The sequence below is a fragment of the Pleurodeles waltl genome, chromosome 12, assembly GCF_031143425.1.
Source record: "Pleurodeles waltl isolate 20211129_DDA chromosome 12, aPleWal1.hap1.20221129, whole genome shotgun sequence".
NCBI classification, from domain to species: Eukaryota; Metazoa; Chordata; class Amphibia; order Caudata; family Salamandridae; genus Pleurodeles; species Pleurodeles waltl.
Window position 1 is genome coordinate 69183292 of NC_090451.1, and position 23290 is coordinate 69206581.

General features: G+C 46.8%; 1 protein-coding gene across 13 annotated transcripts in view; it reads left to right on the forward strand.

Moving 5' to 3' along the window:
- Positions 1-23290, forward strand: part of TBXA2R (thromboxane A2 receptor) — a 148506-nt gene that overhangs the window by 3266 nt on the left and 121950 nt on the right. For 7 of the 13 annotated variants that reach the window (XM_069217137.1, XM_069217136.1, XM_069217140.1 and 4 more), the window contains one exon: positions 16993-17138. The exons of the other annotated variants lie outside the window; for them this stretch is intronic. The gene's annotated coding sequence lies outside the window, so the exon portion shown is untranslated. The remainder of the gene's footprint in view (positions 1-16992; positions 17139-23290) is intronic. 13 annotated transcript variants of the gene reach the window in all.

Below are 23290 nucleotides of genomic sequence, written 5' to 3' on the forward strand. Positions count from 1 at the left end.
CTGTTTAAGGTGATGTGAGGGTCTGCTTAGGGTGGTGTGAGGGTCTGCTTAGGGTTATGTGAGGTTCTATTCAGATATGTGTGTTAAGCTATGTGGGGGTGTCTTCTGAGCTCTGTGGGGGTCTGTTGAGGTATGTAGGGGTTTCATGAGGTTGTGCGAGGGTATTCGGCCGCTATATAGGAGGGTCTGTTCTAGCCTCTATGAAGGTCCGTTGAGGTACTTGTGAGAGTCGGGTGCAGTATGTGAGGGTCAGTTGACAGTTATGTGAAGTTCCATCCTGTGCTATGTGTCTGTTGATTTTTGTGAATTAGTATTTTGGGGGCCACGAAACGGGCTAAATTTGGCATCTTTTAGTAGCCATTTCTAGGTCTGTTGCTGTCTTGACACTACTCGTGAGGCCTGTCCAGACCTCTGTGAGGGTCAGCTGGGGCAAGCTGATGGTCTGTTCTAGGTTGGGTGAGGGTCTGATGAGAGCTTTGTATACGTCTCTGTGATGTGTGAAAGTCTGCTGTGTGTTATGTGAAGGACTTTGAGTAGGTGAGGGTGTTTTGAGGCAACACGAAGATCTAGACTATGTGAGAGTCTTCAGTGAGGCGTGTGAGGGTCTGTCAGTGGCTAAGCTAAGGTCTTTCAGCCACTACATGAAAACCTGTGTTGGGTGAAGTGAGTTTCTGTTCCAGGTATTTGTGAGGGTCTTTAGTACCCAGTGCTTAATTTGTAAATTAATGATTGCCGGTGCCCGAAGCCCTGCTCAGGTGGTGCAATGACATGTTGGCTCGCCAAATACCAAGGCTGTGCGGTCTTAAATCTGCCCTATGCGTCTTCCACCCACCAACAGACACCCCCTGCCTCTATCTCACTGGTGTAGGCTCCGGCTTTCTCCTTGTGCTCAGTTGTTCTGTCTTCCCACTTTGTGTGGTTTTCACTCTCTTGCTGCCAGTAAATGTCTGATGCGGAAAAATATGTGCCGGACCCATAAATGAGTGCCGGTGGACCACACCAGTAAACACCGTCTCAAATTAAGCACTGCCATTTTTCGCGTGGCAGCCAGTGACTATCTGAAACATGAAGCTTTGTTCTGCATCACATGAGAGTCTGTGTGTGTGTGTGTGTGTGTGTGTGAGAATAAATATGATGGCCTAGCCCTTTGTGAAGGGTGGCACAGATATATGGTAGGGGCTGTTCTGTTTAATGTGTGTCTGTTCTGGGGTCTTTAAGGACCTGGGGCAGTGTTGGAGAGTAGAGGGATCCTGGTTCTGGCAGCTCAATCTGGGCTGGATCTGGGATCCAGTTGACCCCGGGAAACATGTAGAATGCGTCCTGTGTCACTTTCGAGACCGAGTTCTGCTCGGTGGAGCAACCTGCAGACGACGAGGGGCTGGAGGGCTTCTTATTTTAGCATCCACCTGGGCACAGGCAAAGGTCTGGTTTAAAGGGCCTCCAGCCCTTCTTTTCTTCAAGTATCACCCAAGTTGGGAGCTATCTGGAGCCCAACACCCAGACACGAATGCAATGGAAGGAAACAGAAGCACACAGTTGTTACCCCTTCACAAGTACTCAAGAGAAACTATGACTTGGGAGCAGGTTTTTGACTCTGTTCAGCCCCACTATGTAAGAGCCAATCATGCATTGGAAGAATGCAAGAGCTATCAGTGTCTGAGTAATTACACTAATAATGATTTGAATGGCACTTAGTCCTTTTTATTTAGTTCTTTTATAGCGCCACTCATCCCAGTGTAGGGTGTCAGGCACACAATAAACCATACAAGTGTGTCCACTAGTGTACAATATATGTTACTTAAAACAATGAGGGTTGTAAAGTGTAGGAATCACACAAACCTTCCACACTTGCAGACATTATGGGCCTGATTACGACCTTGGCGGGGTGGGGGAGTTACTCCGTCCCAAATGTGACGGATATCCCGACCGCCGTATTACATTTTCCATTATATTTTATGGAACTTGTAAAACGGCGGACGGTATATCCATCCCGTTCGGGAGGGAGTAATCCCCTCCGCCAAGGTCGAAATCAGGCCCATAATGTAAAGAGTGAACGGCAGGAGAAACACAAACCTGGGATATAAAACATAACACAGGGATTGGGGTTGCCTGTAAGTACCAAGACTTTATCAATTCTTAGAGGAGTCCTACTTTGCAATCTTAGAATAACAACAGATTGAGGAAAAAAAACAATAAGGATTTAAACTCATCATTTACAGTTTGCGTGCAGCTCCTTGATGCCGGTAAATAGAGCAATGCATAAGAAGCACTGCAACTTTTGACTCAGATGCAATAAAATCATGTCAGTGTTAAAAGCAGTAGCCTGATCTGCGTGTTGCATGATGTGCTTTACAGCAGACGCATTACCTCTCTGTGCTACTGCAGGAGTCCCGCCTGTGATTGAACGAAACACAGAACTCCTCCCGATCTGCACGAACCACCAGTTATCGTATCACTATTATAATCCCCTCAAAATTACTGGTGAACGCAGCAGGTGTCTTTTCCCTGGAAGATCATTTAAAATGAAGCCTCTTTGTTACCAATTAGGTGATCTAGGACGGATGTTTGTGACATTTGTCCTTGTTGCCAATTTCTTTGTAGCAGATGTTTTAATTACTAAGGGCCAGATGTATCAAAGGGTTTTACCCATCCTGTGTCTATGGGAAAACGTGTTCGTACATATGGCCCTAAATGTATAAATTGACTGTCAGATTCTGCTTTTCAAGCTCCGCTCCTCGTTACTCAACCCCCTTTCCTCAGGCACACCTTGACCCCCAACTTATGGGTTCCTGGAGCAATTTTTTTCCAGTTCCATCACTGACCTCAGGGACCGTGTGAACCTGTTCTTATTTATATAAATGTGCTATGGCGGCTGGATGTAGGTCTGTGGGGGATGAGCGAGGGCCCATCCTATGTATGTGAGAGTACTTGAGGGCTGTTTCAGAGTTTTTGTGGGCTATGTGAGGGTCTCTTGGGGGTATGCAGATCTGTTCTTGTGTATCTAAGGGTCTACTCTTGGCTGTGCAAAGGTCTGTGGGTCTATTGGGGGCAAAGCAAGGCTTGGTCTGAGCTGTGTGAGGGTCACCGTCAGGCCTGATGAGGGAACGTGAGGGTCTGCCCTTGCTATGTGACAATGTGTGGCCTTTATGAGAAGCCTGGCCGATGTCTACGAGTCCGGCTCGGGCTATCGGATGGTCTGTTGAGCCCCATTTAAGCGCCTGTACTTGGTTTTATACTCCATTTATAGAGAATTTACCAGCATATATCATGGGTCCCCCGGAATGGAAACTTGTATTGTAAAATAAATCGAATTTCCTCCCTTTCGTTCATACAATTCCGTAGAGTTAATGGTGGGTACGTTTTATTCCAGCCCATCATGGCACATTGTAAGAACTCCTCTTCCTCCCGTCAGGTCTCGTTTGTGGAGTTTACACTGACCTCCTTCCTTGGTTATATTCAGTGGATCAGGACTCTGCGATGCCCTCACCTCACCCTTATGTTCTGTTCCAACTCCAGGCTTACCAAAGCTATCAGTGGAATTCAAACAGTGGGATCAAACCCCTCAAAGAAAGACAGAACATCCTCAGCCTCAGTGAGCAGTTAAAGTTCCCTTATCTGCGATGGCCAATAAGATTTCTGCACAGACTGATCATTTCAAGTTGTCAGTATGAGAGAAATGAGTTTGCTTATTTCAGCTAATACAGAGTTAATCCAATTAGTTGGTTCAAGTATTTCTGGGTTAGATCCGGGTAGTGCACGTGCTTCCATTGATAGATTAAGGTAGTAAACGCCCTCTGATTTGTTCATTCTAGTAGCAATTGTTCTTTCATTGGTTATTTCATCTAATAAGTACACTCTGATTGGCTGACTCGAAGAGTAAATAAGATTGCATTGGCTGACTGAGCTAGTAAATACAGGAGTGGGATTTATTCAAGTAATAATTGTGCTTTTCATTGGTTGATTCTGATAATAGTGTTAGAAATAATAGGTCAGTCATAGGAAACACTTGTTTTTGTTATTGCACTGCGGGTAAACCCTGGGGTGCCTAAGCCTCACCATAAAAGAGGCACCCTTTCCCCGGCACTCATTGTAGGTTCTGTGGATGGATGAAGGGATGAATGTGTTATTTTGTGCATCACACCGGTCACTGGCGAGTTACACTCAGCTCTTTCCAACAGGGTCATTGGCAAAAAAAGTTATCCCACCTGCTAAATCCACTTTCATTGACTAATTCGAATATAAAATCCACTGTGAGTAGCTGATCCAAGCACAGGTGGGGCTTCTTTAAATATCCTGGTGCAGCTCTGCTCACTTTAGCAGACTCATTTAATGACTGACGTATGCGCGGATGCCTATTACAGCAAATGTGACTTAATTGCTGATTGGAATAGTAAATGTTCTATGATTCACTGACTCTAGCAGTGAGTGCGCCTTTAATTCCCGCTCCCCGCAGTAAATGCGCTATAATATTCGGTGGTTCCAGTAATAAATCAATCGGGAATTTGTAAAGCACACTACTCACCCGTGAGGGCCTCAAGGCGCTGTAATAAAAGCGGTTTCATTGGATAATCGCAACAGGAATGTGCTGTCAGTGGCGGATCGGGATATGAAATACTAGAAAGGGGCGCGTGTGTTTGCAGTGATGAAACCCTGGAGATATCTAAGTGACTTAGTAAGATTGTTAATTTAGCAAGTGGTGATTTTATCCTCTTTAGGTGGATGAGAGTTTAATTGTGCCTTTCCGAGGGTCGAACAATTGGTACTCAGTAGCTTTTGATTGAGTGCTATTTCCCCCCAAAACTCTTTCTTACCAGCCGACTACGCTTTTCACCGCGAGGCCAGGGGGCACAGGCGTGATCCACCTCCAAGGATTCCTGATGCTTCTCTGAAGTAATTACTGTCGCTCCCAGAGAGCACGCGCCTTAGTTGACAAGCAGGCTGGCAAGGTGTCGCTTTCTATCGCGATAGTAACGCATGTCCTCGCGTCCCTAGCCATCCTGCTTTCCAGGTCCCTCGCCAGGTGGGACCCTATATCCGTGCATCCCTTTCCTAACTATTGGTACCAGCCGGGAGGGAGTGGGGGGAGGGGGGGAGAGGGGGGTGGAGGGGGGTGGGGCAGCCAGAACGTTGAAACCCCCCCACTTTGACCCCAAGCTCTGATGGCTCCAAGCAAGCCATGTGAGCCCGAACCTCCCAAAAAAGGCTCCATGGTCTCTTCAACCCAAGAACTGTGTGTTCATCCTTTCACTCTTCCACCACCTGCTGATATGCACCGTTAAACCTTTACGGTTTTCATTCATCATTCAGTCTTTCACCATTCCATCCATCATCCATCTGTACATTCATCATGTATGCATGCATCCACCTATATATCTATCTGCCTACATGTCCATCAGTTGACTTATCCATCCATCAAAGAAAAAGAATCTTCCATACATCAATTGATCCTTTTGTCCATTCATTCATTCATTCATTCATCCACCGTTGCTGCTCATCCTCTCAGATTTCCATTTATTATGTCATCCATCCATCTTCTCAAATTACCAATTACTGTGCTCTGCCATCCTTTCGCCCACCCTCTCAGATTTCCATTTTCTCTGCCATCCTTTCATCCATCTATCCATCCTCTCAGATCTCCATTTACTTTGCCATTCTTCCATCCATTCATCCATTCCTCTCTCTCAGGTTTCCATTTTGTCTGCCATCCTATCACCCACCCATCCATCCTCTCATATCTCCATTTGCCATTCTTCCGTTCTTCTCTCTCAGGTTTCTATTGACTCTACCATCTTTTCATCCACCCATCCATCCTCTCAGATTTCCATTAATGCTGCCATCTTTTCATCCATCTATCCATCTTCTCAGATCTCCATTTACTGTGCCATTCTTCCATCCATCCATTCATCCATCTCTCTCAGGTTTCTATTGACTCTACCATCTTTTCATCCACCCATCCATCCTCTCAGATTTCCATTAATGCTGCCATCTTTTCATCCATCTATCCATCTTCTCAGATCTCCATTTACTGTGCCATTCTTCCATCCATCCATTCATCCATCTCTCTCAGGTTTCTATTGACTCTACCATCTTTTCATCCACCCATCCATCCTCTCAGATTTCCATTAATGCTGCCATCTTTTCATCCATCTATCCATCTTCTCAGATCTCCATTTACTGTGCCATTCTTCCATCCATCCATCCATTCATCCATCTCTCTCAGGTTTCTATTGACTCTACCATCTTTTCATCCACCTATCCACCCTCTCAGATTTCCATTAACGCTGCCATCCTTTCATCCTCCCATCTACTCCTCATCTCACCTACTTATCCAACTATTGTTTCAGCCACTCAGCTACCCATCCTTTCACTCTTCCATACTTCACCCACCCCTCCCGGAATGGTAATGTGAGCCTCCGGGAAACTACGTGTCTGTGTCCAGACTCTGGATTCCCTGACAGCTGCACTCTTGAAAACGTATTTTTGTAACAGGTTTACTGCAAGACAATGTGCTTCTAGTATGTTTAGCTTGGGGTGTCAAACGTAGGTCCAGGACAGCTGCCCCCCGACATTTTCAGGATAACATTGGCATTGTAAATAATTCCTATTTGGATTAATTGTAGGGACGTGATCTGACGTATCTATCCTGAAAAGCTGGCAGCACCAGTGCTTAATTTGTAGAAAAAAAGTCAGGAGGCATACACTGGCGGTGCCCGATAGCAAGTCTTGATTCCACCTCATGCCAGTTTCTTCCACCCCCTAGTCTTCCTGTCTCTTTATCTCATGAATCCCAAGGCTGCCGGGTCTTGACTCCACCTCATGCCTCTTTCTTCCACCTCTTCCACTTCCTGTCTCTTTATCTCATGAATACCAAGGCTCTGGGGTCTTGATTCCATCTCATTCCTCTTTCTTCCACCACCACACACTCCGTCTCTTTATCTCATGAATTCCGAGGCTGCCTAGTCTTGATTCCATCTCATGCCTCTGTCTTCCACCCTCTCCACTTCCTGTCTATTTATCTCATGAATACAGAGGCTGCCTGGTCTTGACTCCACCTCATTCCTCTTTTACCTCCCTACACTTCCTGTCACTTTATCTCATGAACAATGATGATGCTGGCAAGTTTTGATTCCACCTCATGTTTCTTTCACAATATAATGTCTATTCATGATATCTGAAAAAATGCCGACAAGCACAACATCACACAACTCTCAAATCAGAGTTCTTACCTTCTTGAAGCAATACATTCTCATGCATTAAAAGTTCCAAATAGTCTCTCCTCACTCAGAAGTAAATGCGCCCTGCTAAATACCACTGGTGCCCAAGGCTAATGCATTTTACAAGATGATTAGATTTTGTAGTAACCTGTGGCTCCCCTGCAGTTGGGCCAGTGGACAAGTCAGGAGGGTCACTGACCTCTGAGGGCGTGAGCAGCGCAGCCCCATTGCACCAGATTAACCCCACTGCTTGTATTCCAGCCTTAGGAATGTCTTTACTTTATTTAAATGTTATATATGTAGCTCCTCTCTGCCAAACACAGGTGTCAGTGAGCTTTATTGAGAGAGCAACAATGGAGAGGCAGAACCTGCTCCAAAGAGCATTGAATCACATCAAAAACAAGGAAACAGGAACCAACTGCGCATTAAACAAAGAGAAACTTATGGGGGAGATTGGCGCAGGTGCGGTCAGCGAATGGCAATTCTGCAAGAACAAGAGGCGCGTGGGCCAATGTCAATAAAAAAGTCTGGAAGGACCCCTGACCAATGGATGTCAGATAAAGGTACAGGAAGGGGTTAATGGAGAAGGGCTAAGCAAGTAAGGACACTGACAGCTAATACAGCAGGAGGCGAGGGCGGTAAAAGGAGGCGCCCCCAGACCTGACTATCAGGGTCCGTCAAAAGGAGAGAGGTGGGAAACTGGAACACAAGGGGTTAAGCTGAACGTAAACCGTAGAGGGAATGGAATTCACCCACAAGAAGCACTTTTGAGTCCTGTTTCAGAAAATTGTATTTCCAAAGTTTCGAGCACAATTTGACCTGTGCGGTTCTGTACTCTGGAATCTGCCTTTAAAGTTATTTTAGGGTCGATGTGTAGATAATGTGACAATAGTCCAGATAGGCCCCCACTGAGCTTTGTCACCCCCATGGATGTCTGGGAGGAGACATTCGAAAATAAAGGGAAACTTCGAGAGGTGCATTCTGGGAATCAGTACCTTCTGTTAACATTACCCAATGTTGTCTTATTTTGTGTTATGCTACAGTGTGCGTATTTTTATTATTTGTACATCACAGCCTCTGCCACCGAAAACAGGTTTAAGCCGCGCAACAAACATTTAATGGACAATCACGCTCGCAACATTGCACCTTGAATCGAAACTATAATTGTGTCCTGGTGTCCCATGTTGTATCACGTTGTGGTGTGTTGAACCTGGGTGTGGAGTCTGGTATTACGTTGCTTTTTCTGTGTTACTTAGGTGACATTGATTCGTGGTGCATGGGGGTTTGTCACGTTGTAATTTTATATTTTTGTGTATTCCAGTGTACCACGTGCACGGTCTCGTGTTGTTTGATCACATAGTGTGGCATGGACTTCTATCTAAATAACGCCCCGCCCCTTCCGGTCCATGACCCGCCCCCAGCAGCTGGCCCCTCTGCTCTTAGCCTGTGGTTCTCACTTCCACATTTGGTCACACCGGTGCAACTTTTTTTTCCCCTCAAAGTCTTTTCAGATAAATAATGTTTTTTTTGTAGACATGTTCTCAGCTGGAAAATTAAAACTCAGAAACTCAGTTAAAAACGTAGTTAAAGGCGGTGGGGGGTTGGGGGTAGGGCCAGGGTTTCCCTCTTTCGGAAACTATTTTCACGATTTTGGGCATTTTGAGGGACAAGTGGAAACGTTAAATTGTTTGGGTCGAGATGCAAAAAAGAAGAATGCACAGAGCAGAGGAACATAACATAATATATATCGTAACATAACAGTGTGGCGTAGAGTAGCATGACATCTCAACCATGGAACTGTCTTTTATTACATAAACGCTAAGATTTGGTTAAATAAATTTTTAATTTACAAAGGAAAAACACTTCAATGTTGTTTCCATAAAACGCAAAAATAATGCAAACCACTGTGTACTGTTTTTTTATGTTTAACCAACGATATTCTTTGGCCTGTTTATTGTTTGAAACCCCATCGTGCTGGTAAAGTGACTCACAGTAATTTTGTGCGTGGTGTATTGTTGCAGTAGTTCCACAATTGTTTCCTCTTTCTTAACCTGTTGCAAGAATCTTCCTGTAATATGGACGCGGGTTAACTTCACTCTGCGCAAGCGCCGACAGGCCGCAGAGTCCACGCGCCCTGCTCTTCTCACCAGTGCCAGGCTACAGGGGTATGGTGCTCGCGGCCTCCGTCCGGAGGGGCATTTCCCATTCGATTTGTTATTCCACTTGTGTTTTTTTTCTTTTTAAAAGTGTGTGATATTGGTCACCAAAGGGGCGATCTTCCAGCCAAGATTTGGCGATGTTTTTCGAGGAGAAAACTGATGCCTTCTAAATATATTTGAGGATAAAATAAAAAAGCTTGTTTAGAACAATTAGAAGGCGACGCCTGCGCTGCCCTGGGTGGAAATCCAAGTTTCACTAATTGCAGCTGGTTAGCCAATAAAAAATATGATGGGTGGAGATGCTTTACTCAGTCTTAACCACTGAGAGTGTGCCTGAATATAATTAATTGCATCATTTTTTTTTTTTGCCTTTTCTGTGCCATACACCAGTGTCCAAACCAAATACAGATTAATCTAAACTCTGTCCTAAACGGAGCAATCTTTTCAGAACTGTTAGGCCATGATCCAGCCCAACAGGACCACAAACAGCCCTTGATCTCTTTGGACATTTTACAAATGGTTTCTAGAAGAGCCAATGATTGGCACCAGGGTTTTGTGCTTTCATTGATCTGCCATGATACTATTCTAATTACATTTTGGATCTGATTATTAGTGTCTACAGACGGTGATTTGTTTCAGTTAGTGTTTTACTTCTAATAGAACTTTTGTTATTGGTCTGCTTGACACATAGGGCCTCATTATGACCCTGGCGGGCGGCGGAGGCCGCCCGCCAGGATGCCGCCCTCCATAATACCGCTCCGCGGTCAGAAGACCGCGGAGGGTATTATGAGTTTTTCCCTGGGCTGGCGGGCGGTCTCCAAAAGACCGCCCGCCAGCCCAGGGAAAAACTCCCTTCCCACGAGGATGCCGGCTCGTAATCGAGCCGGCGGAGTGGGAAGGTGCGACGGGTGCTACTGCACCCGTCGCGTATTTCACTGTCTGCTACGCAGACAGTGAAATACTAGCGGGGCCCTCTTACGTGGGCCCCTGCAGTGCCCATGCCATTGGCATGGGCACTGCAGGGGCCCCCAGGGGCCCCACGACAATCCTTACCACCATCCTGTTCCTGGCGGGCGAGCCACCAGGAACAGGATGGCGGTAAGGATTGTCAGAATCCCCTCGGCGGCGCAGCGAGCTGCGCCGCCTTGGAGGATTCTATGGGGCAGTGGAAAACCGGCGGGAGACCGCCGGTTTTCCCGTTCTGACCGCGGCCAAAGCGCCGCGGTCAGAATGCCCAAGGGAGCACCGCCGGCCTGTCGGCAGTGCTCCCGCCCCCGTTGGCCCTGGCGGTTCTCTACCGCCAGGGTCATAATGAGGCCCATAGTTCAGTGCCCAAACAGCAATTTACAGAAACTGCATGGGCACACTGGGCTAGCGGCTCACTGGACAACTCCAGTGAAGGGTTTGTGGTGGTGAAGTGTCTTCACTGCCGAATGGGATGTCTATTCAGCCTTGAAAACACTTGTTTCATTCTCCGATCCCATTATACTGAGGCGTGACAGATTGGCTTACCCACATGTATCCTAGCCAGCGTAACAGAAACTAGTGCCACTTAAGGTGCCATCGGAATAACATCTTCTCGTGAAACAGTACTGCTAGATTGCATGTGGAAAGAAACACAGCACAACGCTTATTTTGTGGCCAAATGGCATGTGGAGGCCACCCCGCAAGAAGAAAGGAAGATGTGTGTGATGCAGATGTGGTCTGACATCTAGCCGCACTGCAGCCCCTTTGTGAGACTTATTTACAATTTGGCAGATGAGGGACATCCATAAAAAAAAAATTGGCACACTGATGGTCCCCCACTCAGTTTAAAGGTGGGGAACAGCAGGGTTTGGGAGGCAGATTCTCAGCTGACTCCACCATCGGAAACCCTTGACCTGCCAGCCCTCAGGTCACAGTTTTGGTCCCCCTGCCCTATTTAGGCTGGGACACTTTTCTCCACATTTGCCTTACAGGACCTCTATGGGAGTTCTGGTGATAATCGCATGCAGGGCTAACATTCCCTTGCCCATCACGGGCATTATGTTTTTCTTTAAAAAAAAAAAACCTCTCATGTTCGGAGTTTGCTGAGGGCGTGAAACAAACATGGCGCAGGCTCGGTCGAGTTCTAGACATGACTGTACATTAGGCTTAACTACCCCTGCCTGTCAGGGCTCTTTAAATAAAGTGAGCTATATTCCGGCCACAGCCTCTGCAGAGCCGAGGCCAGCTGCCCGCCCCCAGCATGTAAAGCAGTACTTAACTTGTAATGGGATAAGTGCCGGTGCCCACAGCTCTGCTCTGAAGCCTGTGCCGGTGCTATTAAACGTCAGTGTACCGAATGCCTCAGGCCAGACACTCCCTGCCCTTTTATTTCGCTCTCACAGGCTCCTGCTTTCTCACTTTATGTCAGGATTTCCGTCTTTTTCTTCCTCCATCTTTCCAGTTTGTTAGATTCTCTGACTCTTGCTCTCTGATGCACAACAAATATGCGCCAGTCCCCAAAAATAATTGCCGGTGCCCGCGCCTGCAACCACCGGCTCAAATTAAGCACTGTTCTAAAGGACCTCTTAATGCATTCTTCGTTGTCCCCGAGAGCAGAGCCGTGCTCAGCAGGCAGTACCAGCAGTCAGAGCAGTCTGCTGGGAGCGGAGTGAGGCAGTGGTGAAAATCTCACTGCTTCAGGCCCCTGGGGGGAGGCTGGACAGTGGAGCTGCAGGGGTGTTTTATACACAGGCTGTAATTGATTTGAGCCGGTCTTGAACGTGGGGCCAACTGGCACTCATTTTTGGGGGATGCCACTTATTCCTCACCCGACATTGACCGAGAGCAAGAGAGAGAAAAACATAAAGAGGGGAGGATGGCGGAATGGATAGATTGAAAAACAGTGAAAGAATGAAAGCTGGGATGAACAAGATAAAGGAGGCATAAAATGGAATTGAAATTAGGCAGCTCGGCACCCCTGATATTTGACAGTGCCAGGGGCAGGGTTCTGAGCATAACAATGGGCCCCGACACTGATTGTTTTACAAATAAAGCACTGAATGCAAGTGAACAAATGGAAAATAACTTGAAAGTAGTTTTTTTTTGTTTTTTGGGACGACATGTACACTGAACTTGGCAATGGTGTTTGTGTAATTTGGCAGAGAGGCCTGTGGTGACGGGGCAGTGTTTTTACCCTGCTTGAGGCATCAGTAGCATGCACCTATCCTAGCTCCCTGGGCAATGCCCAGCCAGAGAGAACAGCCACCTGGCACAGTGGGCAGGCTCTGCCAATACGGGCACCGTCGATTACCCCTGACCAAGGGGCTGGCTGGGAACTGTACTGTGCTATATTTGAAACCCTCCCCCCCCCCCCCCCCCGGCAGGCTGGCACATGGACATGATATTATTAGTAGCAAACACGAATATTTGACAAAGACTATGGGGGTTATTCTAACTTTGGAGGAGTGTTAATCCGTCCCAAAAGTGACGGTAAAGTGACGGATATACCACCAGCCGTATTACGAGTTCCATAGGATATAATGGACTCGTAATACGGCTGGTGGTAAATCCGTCACTTTTCCGTCACTTTTGGGACGGATTAACACCTCCTCCAAAGTTAGAATAACCCCCTATATCTTTGAGGGACCCTGGTGCACAATGGCTGCTCTCTGTCATATAACAATAATTCTAATGGACTTGTGCTTACTTGTGAAGAGAGAGTTGGCGTCTTTTAACGGACACAAGGGAAGCGAAGGGCATTATGCTTTTTTAAAAAACTATGCTTTTTCCTCCAGCTAGAACATTTTGATTTCTTTTTTCTGCCAGTTGGGTGCATGGTTTCAGGTAGACGCAGTGGCCTCTGGTACTCGATAAGTAAATTTCTCACCACATATGGATCGATGCTACGGATATATATGGCTCCTGGATTCTGTGAAAGATTCTGAAGTATTTTAATATTTCATTAGTCTACCCTCACAGCTGCATGTATGAATTCTCTTCTGAAATCCCCTGTTTGGGTCCACATTAGTCCACCCTCACAGCTGCATGTATGAATTCTCCTCTGAAATCCCCCGCTTAGGTCCACATTTCACTTAAAAAGTGAACACAAGCCTGGTGCACAGGTCCCAGCTCCTGGGTACTGGTACTTGTCTGTGCCAAGAGAGGGCTGGTATGATATTTTTCCATGGGACTACTTCTGGGTTTCTTGTGTCCTGCCACCTGGGCACAGACAAAGCCATTTGCTACTGGCCCTGTGGCATTCGCACCAGGAATTGCAATATTCCAAATACCCTTGAGCGCACAAGACGTTCCAGAAAGAGTAAAACTCAGTAGTTTGGGTGTGACATGAAGAGTCTGGCTAAGTGCACTCAGTGACCAGGCCTAAGGAATCTCAGTGCCCCCATCACCAGAAGGATGGAATTAAAGGAATGTGGCATTGTGTAGTGTCTATGGGAGAAGAGACTATTTACATGGTGGATACACTGAGCCACATTGTCAAAAGCCATTAATGTTGGAACAGAATGCAACATTGTGTCTGTAGCTTGTGCAAAATGTACACGTTTTGTTGATTCAGAAAATGTTAATTTGTGGCTGTGAACATTGTGTCCACGCTACAATTCACACGGGAGTATTAACGAATCATAAAAAGGTATATTTTATTTTCCACCCATGGTAGCAACTCCACAGCATGAGATGTTTTCATAAGCAGGCCTTGTGAGTAAACTGTTTACAACATACGAATTGATGTAGGAAAGCAGATTAGTGCTGGTTTGCACATTTTTTAGAAATTCGTGATTAAAAAATTTGAATTTTCAAAGATCGCTTCTCAATCATAGATTTCTGGTTTCTGCAAAAGTCAATCATACATTTTCCCAACGTATCTGAGTCCCTGGCATTCAAAATGTTCCAATTTCTCCTAATGAAATTAGAGGCGGCCTACAAGGCTGGATTGTGAATTATATTATAACACAAACAAGTCTTTCATTAATATTTTGGGCTGAAAAAGCATTCTGGCACATCATTGGCCTCCCTCCAGGCTTGGCGACCTAGGACACCCCCTTATGATCAACTTACTTTTTATCTGCACTTAAAGTCATTACTATGTGGTGTTATTTACATGCCTATTTATATTTAATAAACAATAATATATATTTTTAATATTACATGGAAGTTCTGTGCTACTCCAGCATTACGTGTGGAGGCCTATTTCAAACAATGGGAACGTCACTGAAGGGAAAATGGCGCAGTAAAATCTCGTACATTTCACTGCTCCATTTTTCAGGGCTTCCTAACGAGAGAACGCCTCCCTTGCATACATTATGCCTGGCGCAGGCCTAATGTGGCGCAAGGGGTTAGAAAGTTGCGCATTTGCGCCACTTTGTAAATATGGTGCTGGGAAAGGGTCGACGGAATATGTTGGAAACATAACAGTTTGCAACCTGTTCTGTCTGAAGTTTATGCACTAAGTCGGAGCTTTAGATGCCTCATATGAAAAAACACAGGTGCTCTGCTCTGCGCAACTCATCATGATACAGCACTTAGGGGCGTATTTACGTGCCCCTAGCGCCACCGCCACTTTTTGTGATGCTCCAGTGGCACTGTGCCCGTCTCCATATTTACAAGGAGGCGTTAAGCTACTTTGCGTGGCTTAACGCTGCCCTGTAGATATGGCTCCTCAACACAGTTTCTGCAGCAGAGGGGCATGCAATGGGTGTTGCTGTGGGCATACCCACGCAACGCCAATTGCTTTTTCACTCTGCCCCAGATTTACAAGGAAACGTAAACTTGAGGTAGCGCCAAAAACTAACGCCACCACGCAACGAAGAGAAATACTTTAATTTCTCCTTGTTTTTGCTTTTTCTATGTGTGCTGCAGAAATACTTTAAGAAATACTTTAATTTCTCCTTGTTTTTGCTTTTTCTATGTGTGCTGCAGAAATACTTTTATTTCCCCTTGTTTTTGCTTTTTCTATGTGTGCTGCATCCACAGCACACATAGAAGGAGCAAAAGCCCATGAATGATTGTTTAGATGCAGGAAGGTGTCCCTTCCTGCACCTAAACAATCATTAAATAATGAGGATTTGCTCCTTCTATGTGTGCTGCATGTTGCAGCACATATATGAGTAACAGATCACCATTATTGATTGTTTATGTGCAGGAAGGAACACCTTCCTGCACATAAACAGTCATTCCCTGCAACGCCTACGTTGGCACTAGACAGCTAATTTTGGCGCCAGCGCAGGGGGAGAGGAGAGAAATGTGCTGCATCTTGTAGCTGTGGTGCATTTCTGCCCTTTCCGGTGGCGCTGGAAGACACTTGCTGCGCCCCCTGCACCACAGGGTCTTGTAAATAAGTCCCTTAGTTTGCTTCCATTGACCTACATATATAATACCTGAACTAGTTGAGGATGAGAACCCACAAGAGCGATACTAAGACGTGAACATGGCCAACAAGTGCCGTCTTTCCACCTTAAATCAACCACCGGTATTTGGACCATATAGCACATGATATGCTGGTTTCTATGACCATATACGACATGATGTGCTGCTTTACATGAAAATTATAATGCCTTGAGGAAGCCCTAGGTGGACTCACCATAGAGGGCGAAACACGTGTCGGCTGTTCTTTGGTTTACAATCTTCAATTTAATTTTCCTGAATACTTTGGAATCAATGAATAAAGGCTGCACTCAGTCTGCAACTTGTCAAGTCTTTTCTTACAACTTTGAAAAAATCCTCTACAAAATAAGTTATGAACTATATGGCTACTTGACTACTGAAGAGACTGCATCGAGAATTTTTCTCTTCAAAACATAACTCTTGTGAGTTCTCATTCTCAACTAGTTCAGGACTTCTACTCTCTGAGGGGGAATCCGGTCCAGACCCCCTTCTGGGTTCCCACCATCGAATTCTTCAACACCTATGGGGCATTTACACAGGAAGGGAATTTGGGCCTTCACTTTCCAGGGTTAAATACATATATAATACACCTGACAGCAGATAAAAGCTGTAGGACAATAAACAGGGTCTATGATGTCATGGAGTGAGGAGGTCACCTTACCCAGAATGCAATGGGACAACCCCGTATGCGGGAGCTACTCAGATGATGGACCTGGGGAACTTGAGTGCACTGATTAAGCAGACCTTGGTTGTTGGAATTTCGTCCTTAAATCCCGAACATTCACCTGTGGTGCAAAATGTGATTGTTTATGGTCAGCATCTGCGCGGGAGCAGTCATAAAGATGGGACTGGGAGCCTCAACGGAGGGAGCACCTAAGGACAGGGCCTGCACAACTTAAGCCCATTGGCATAGTGCAAGTGCCATAGGCACTAATGCAAGTCAGGAAAACTGCCTCCTGTCACCTGGCTGGGTACTAAAAGAAGACCAAATTGGGATGAAGTTCACAGGGCCTACCCCCAACCCCCCCCACACACACATGGTGCCCGGTGCCACTGCACCTGCTGCACCCATGCGTAAACCCGTGCGCTACAGTTTACGGCCTTTTCCTTCCTCCTTCTCTGGTCCTCATATATGTTTTTTAATTTAGTTTGTGAATGCCTTTTGTCATTAAGGAAGTTTTTCGGAGTCGGTTTCTTGAAAGTTGATGCACATAACGAAAACTGTATGAGTGTTTTTTTTTTGTTTTAAATAGGTCAGACCCAAACTGAAACTCAGTGGTGGGTTTTCGTTCCCACGCGCGGGCCCTGTTTAAGACCGGTTTGACTGCTGTGAGGAGACGACGAATGCAGATGTGGGCACAGCTGTCCGATAAGAGTGACGTCAATTGTGGGCATTAAGGTGAGAGAAGAGAGGAAACTAAGGCTGGGAGGGGCTATGGAGAGCCATTATTACCCCTGCCCGTTTACATTAGTATGCGACAGTACACTGCTCAGCAAATATTGAGAAACAAAGCGCCTTGGATCACTTGTGTCAAAGAAGGCACTATGTGAGCACTGAACAGTAAAGTGTTTCCACAACAGTACAATTTCGTCACGCTCTCAGTCAGTGCAACATAAGCAATCTCCTCGGTCTGAACTTCTGTGCCCATTCATTCCTTGGCCTCTCTGCTGAGGGCGCCAATAGGCCACACAAGCCCCGGAATGCATCAGTTCTATGACCGGAAGCGGACCCACGGGGGATGCCGGCAACGGGGAGTCTTGTCCGCACCCTGCACGTCACGTGTGCGTACAGACGTGCATTCTGGGACTTGTAGTTCTTTTTTTTCCAATTTAAAGTAGGTCACTTACTTCACGGGGCCTCCTGGTGGCTCGGTCCACACGGTCTCCGTTCCCTCTCCGGGGGCTATCAGGCACTAGGTATGAACCCACTAGAGACCTCACAGACCCCGTACTGGCTTTGTGGGATGGGAAGCGTGCTGGGGTCAAGTCCTGACCTTCTCCCCAGCTGGCAGGACCAGGCCTTTTTAAGGCAGGCGCCAGCACTGGGAACTCACAGCATTCCATTCCTGGCATTCCCAGGGCTGGCATCACTGTGGCACTTCAGGGGCACAGCAACAGCGAGGGTTCTGAAAATAAGACAAGAAACTGTTCATTCCCCTCCCTCAGCAAACACTGAAGCCCCTGTGCTCGAGCAGGCTGCGTTAACGGTGCACATCTGTCAACCGGTCACGTGACATGAGGACATTTCAGGCAGTCCTGGAATTTCAACGATCAACGCTGTGCATGATACATTTAATGGGAAAATCCAAACTAGGATTCTCTGCATGCTTATTGATGTTGGTAGGAAAGTTCAGGATTGGCTGAAAATCACCCTCACAACATGGGGCCTTGTGACACCTGTGAACTGTGTAAGATGTGCTTACCGGAGAATGGAAACACACACAAAGGAGGAACACACACTAAAGCACCATGTCACTGAAGCGCCACTTATCCACTGAAACCATAGGTGTCAGTGCATCATTTACGTTACGTTCCAAAGATGTCAGTGCATTCTGGGAATTACAGTCTTGGTTCATTTTCCTTGCGCCCACTGAACCAACACATTTGATAACATTAGTACGTGAAATGCAAAGCCCAGGAATTGTAAATTGGTGTTTTGTAACATGGAGTCACCTGGTCACCCTAACAAAACAACATTTATGAGGCACTGGTTCTGGTTTGCAGGAGAGGGTAGGCCTCCGACCCCTGACCCCTACGCAGTAGTTAACACGACCGCCCTAGGCCCTGGTGCAAGCAAGAATGGCCTCTATCAGTTTTCAATGGGCCCTCTAGGCCTGGGGTCACTGCTCCTGCTGCATCAATGGTAGCTGCGCCTCTAGCTATATTCATAGAAGGAGGGCAGTTTGCCAGTGACGCAGATTTCCTAAGAGATAGGTAGGGCCTGGGGGGGGGGGGGGGGGGTTGTTAGTCACATTCCAGGCTCACCTGACATTAAAAAGATGGAGCTGTAATGACCCCCGGACAGAGGCTCTAATGTGCCTTAAGGGCAAGTGTTTTTCATTCCCTTGGCAGTCGTCAAACCCGGAACTTCTTTGTTCAAAAACAAAGCCGTCATGGCTTAATTTGTAAATGAATGGGAACCGGTTCCCAAAGCTGTGCTCAAAAACCAGCACCGATTACCAGAGCTGTGTAGTTTTCAATTCAGCCCAGGCCTCTTTAATCCACTGCCAGAGACTCACACCCCCTGATCCACTCTTACTGGTTGCTGCTTTCTCAGTTTTTTAAAATAGTTTTCCCATCTTTCTCTACCTTCGTCAGCACGCAAGCGCTTTTACATGTTGTGAGTTGTTGCACCTGGCCCTTTTTGCAGGGTCATCCCCATTCTTTTTTCCTTTTTCCTCCTAATTTTTCTGACCAGTTTTTTTTGGCTTTAGGACTCTGGGCACTTTACCACTAGTGCTAAAGTGCATATGCTCTCTGTGTAAATTGTACTGTTGATTGGTTTATCCATGATTGGCATATTTGATTTACTGGGCCTGCAGCACTGATTGTGCCACCCACATTAGTAGCCCTGTAAACATGGCTCAGGCCTGCCACTGCAGTGTCTGTGTGTGCAGTTCTAAACTGCCAATTCGACTTGGCAATTGTACCCACTTTCCAGGGCTAAACCTTCCCTCTTACTACATGTAAGGCACCCCTAAGGTAGGTCCTAGGTAGCCCCAAGGGCAGGGTGCAGTCTATGTTGAAGGTAGGATATATACTAGTGTCTTTTATATGTCCTAACAGTGAAATACTGCCCAATTCGGTTTTCACTGTGCAAGGCCTACCTCACTCATAGGTTAACATGGGGGCTGCCTTTAATTATCCTTAAAATGCAGATTCCCTTTGAGAGCAGATGAAAATATGGAGTTTAGGGTCTCTGAACTCACAATGTAAAAATACAACATTTAGTGAAGTTGGTTTTTAAATTGTCTGTTTGAAAATGCAACTTTTAGAAAGTAGACATTTTCTTGCTTAAACCATTCTGTGCCTCTGCCTGTTTGTGGATTGTCTGTCTGGGACAGTTTGACAGTTGGGATGTTTTGCACCTCTCTAGACAGAGACACACAGGGGACAGGGGTGTAGCCTTCATATCCTGATGAGCCATCTGAGCTAGAGGGGAGGAAGGAGTGGTCGTTCACACCTGAAAGGACTGTGCCTGCCCTCACACAATGCTGTCTCTGACCCCCTGATGAGTGTCTGGGGCCTGGCCTGGACAAGGAAGGATCTTGCAAACACTTGAGACTTTGCTTTGAAGTTTGCCAACTTCAAAGGCAGAACAGGGTATAAGAAGAAGACCCAAAACCCCAGTCTTTTAAAATCTTTCTGGAATCAAGAGGCACCTCTGCCAATGAGAAGAGCTGAAGAACTGAAGGAGGAGTACTGTCCCTTTGCTGTGTTGCTTTGCTGGACTGGCCTGCAGTTGCTGCTTCTGCCTTAAAAGAGTGCAAAGGGTGAACTTTGCTGTGGGTCCTGCTTGAGAGAGTTCTCCAAGGGCTTGAAGTAGAGCTTGTCTCCTGTTGGAAGTTTCAGGGACACCAAAGACTTCAGTTTCCTCAAACTGCAGCATTGGGAACTGTGTCTTTTGTAATGCTCAAAAGGAGAAACCACTGCGATGCCGCCAATGACGCCGCTGGCCTGCACCGTGACCTGCCAACGCCTCACAGAGTTGCATTGCCCCGCTTCGCACCCTGACCCTGGTCTCACCGAGGCTGTCATTGGACGACTTCACCGAGCCACTGCACACACCTGCCACCTGTGGGCCCCGCACTCCGCATTGCCTGCTAATACCACAGCTAGGGCATCCCCGCTGCCGCCGTTTCTGCTGACACCGGCTCCACTGCTTGCACCGTGGACTGTGGACACCACTCGTGAGGTACACGAAGAACCATCCCATCCCACACTGCAGCCCCAGTCCACCGACGCCAGCATCATTGACTCCAGTGTCGTCACCAGGCATCCTGCCTGCACCGTGGCCTGTGGACACCACTCGTGAGGGTCATGAAGCACAGTTCCGTCCTGCACCGCTGGCTTGGGCCTACCGATGACAACGCTTCAACAACGCCGCTGCCTGCACTATGACCTGGTGACACCGCACATCGCACTGCCCCGCTTCACACCACAGCCCTGGTCTCACCAACAGGATGCTGTCACCGAGCCGCTCCCTGCACCGTGACCTGTGGGCTCCGCACGTTGCATCGTCCCGCTTCGCACCGCAGCCCCGACACCATCCATGCCAGCGCTCCTGACTTCATCAGCCTGGAGTTCGATCCGCACGTGTGTGACTTCAAGGGCCTGAAAACTCCCGCGGATCACGATGCCCTACAAATCCAAGGTACTGTTTGCGGGTCTTCCTGACACCGTAGCTGGTCCGCGATGCTGCGGCCGGTCTGAACTGTTGGTTTTGTTGATCACAACAATCTGATAGCCCCAGGTGGAGCTATCGACTTCAAGGAACTGTATTTTTAAGATAAATCTTACAAAATTCATATCTTTAGCACTGTATGTTGGATTTTAATTTTTTTGGTCTTGTTTTACACAGATAAATATTGGCTATTTTTCTAAAACTGGTGTGGTGTCCTTTCATAGTGTTGTCACTTATTACTGTGTGTTATTACTCATTGCTTCTGAGATAAGCCTGACTGCTCGTGCCAAGCTACCAAGGGGGTGAGCAGGGGTTATCTGAGTAGGTATCTCACTAGAGTGAGGGTCTCTACTTGGACAGGGTGCAAACCGACTGCCAACTAGGGACCCCATTTCTAACATGAGTATTGTGGGCTTTTAACCGCACCCACCTCACGCCCATCACTTTCACTCGTTTGTTGGCTTGCCTTTCAAAAAGCCTTTGTTATAATTGGTAAATGCTTTACGTTTGTCCCTCCTTGGGGCAGTTTTGTTACCGCCTTGCAGACTGCCCCTGTTACATGGATAATTGCATGATTGCCAATACATTTGACTGCGAGCAAACTTCTTTTTCTTTTTGTGTCTCTCCTTCGCGGTCATGGTGGCCTTGGCACTTTGAATTGGCTCGCTTATGTCAACTGTTTTATTTTTTATTTTCAATTGTTGTGGCAAGAAAAGTCCAGTTAGGAATTTACAACGCAAATAGCTCTAACTCGAGCAAATGCGAGACACATTGCATTGCAAATGCTTGAAGGAGAAAAACAACTGCTGGACCCAAAAGAAAGTGCTGGTGCCCCCCACCGTCAACAACCAGCTAAAATTAAGCACTAGCTATAGTGCCTAATGTGCAATTAATGTTACAAAATACTAAAGCTGATTCTCTTTCATAGCAGAAGCAAGTTTTAGAAACACACACAAGTTGATACAAACATCGACTTAGTCCTCTAACACTCAGCTTGCAGGAACGCAATTTGCACTCATGAAATCTGACCCTATGGGGATCATTGAATTAAAAACAAAAAAACTTGATACTGGTCACTGACAGGGTTCACTGTAAATGTGTGCCTGGACAATGTGCAGTGAATGCTTCCATGAAAGCGTGTGAGGTTACTAGGCAAGGGTGACTTTCAAATTGCGTCAATGTAATTCACATAGGGCCAGATGTAGGAAGCTTTTTGCACGTTGCAAACATCGAATTTCGCTGTTTGTGACGCGCAAAAAGCACATTGTGATGCACAAACCCAATTTTGCGATTCGGTAAGCAGGTTACCGAATTGCAAAACGGGTATGTGACTCGCAATTAGGAAGGGGTGCAATGTAGGATTGGTTTGTGACTGCGAACGCGGTCGCAAACCAATCGCAGTTAGAACCCATTTCAAATGGGTGCTAACCCATTCGCAAAAGGGAAGGGGTCCCCATGGGACCCTTTCCCCGTTGTGAATGTCAATATAAACATTTTTGCAGAGCAGGGAGAGGTCCTGCGGACCACTGCCTGCTCTGAAAAAATGAAAGGAAAACGTTTCATTTTTTGTTTTTGTAATGAATCTCGTTTTCCTTTAAGAAAAACGGGCGGCTTTACAAAAAAAAACTGCTTTATTAAAAAGCAGTCACAGACATGGTGGTCTGCTGTCTGCAGCAGGCCACCACCCCTGTGAGGGCCGCCATTCGCAAGGGGGTCGCAAATTGCGACCCACCTCATAATTATTTATGAGGTGGGCATTTGCGAGCCCCTTACGAATCGCAGATGGTTTCAGGGACACCATCCTACATTCCGATTTGCGACTCGCAAATTGCGAGTCGCAAAACGGAACCTACCTACATTTGGCCCATAGTTTCATAAATGATCTCTGGAAAATTTGCCACAGTCTGTGCCAAAATTATATCACGGAAGGGCAGGGACAACGCGAGCAACCAGAACGTGAATGGTGTGTGCGTAACAGTGGTATAACGAAACTTGAGTGGGCCCCTCTGTAATGTACCTGGAGGGGGCTCCTTATCTCTAGACCCAGTCAGGGGCCTGCTGTCTTTGCACAGGGTACTGTGCTGAGGGGGCCCCCTGGAGCTCGGGGGTCTCCCCACACCGCAGGAGCTGCGGGGCCTTTGTTATGC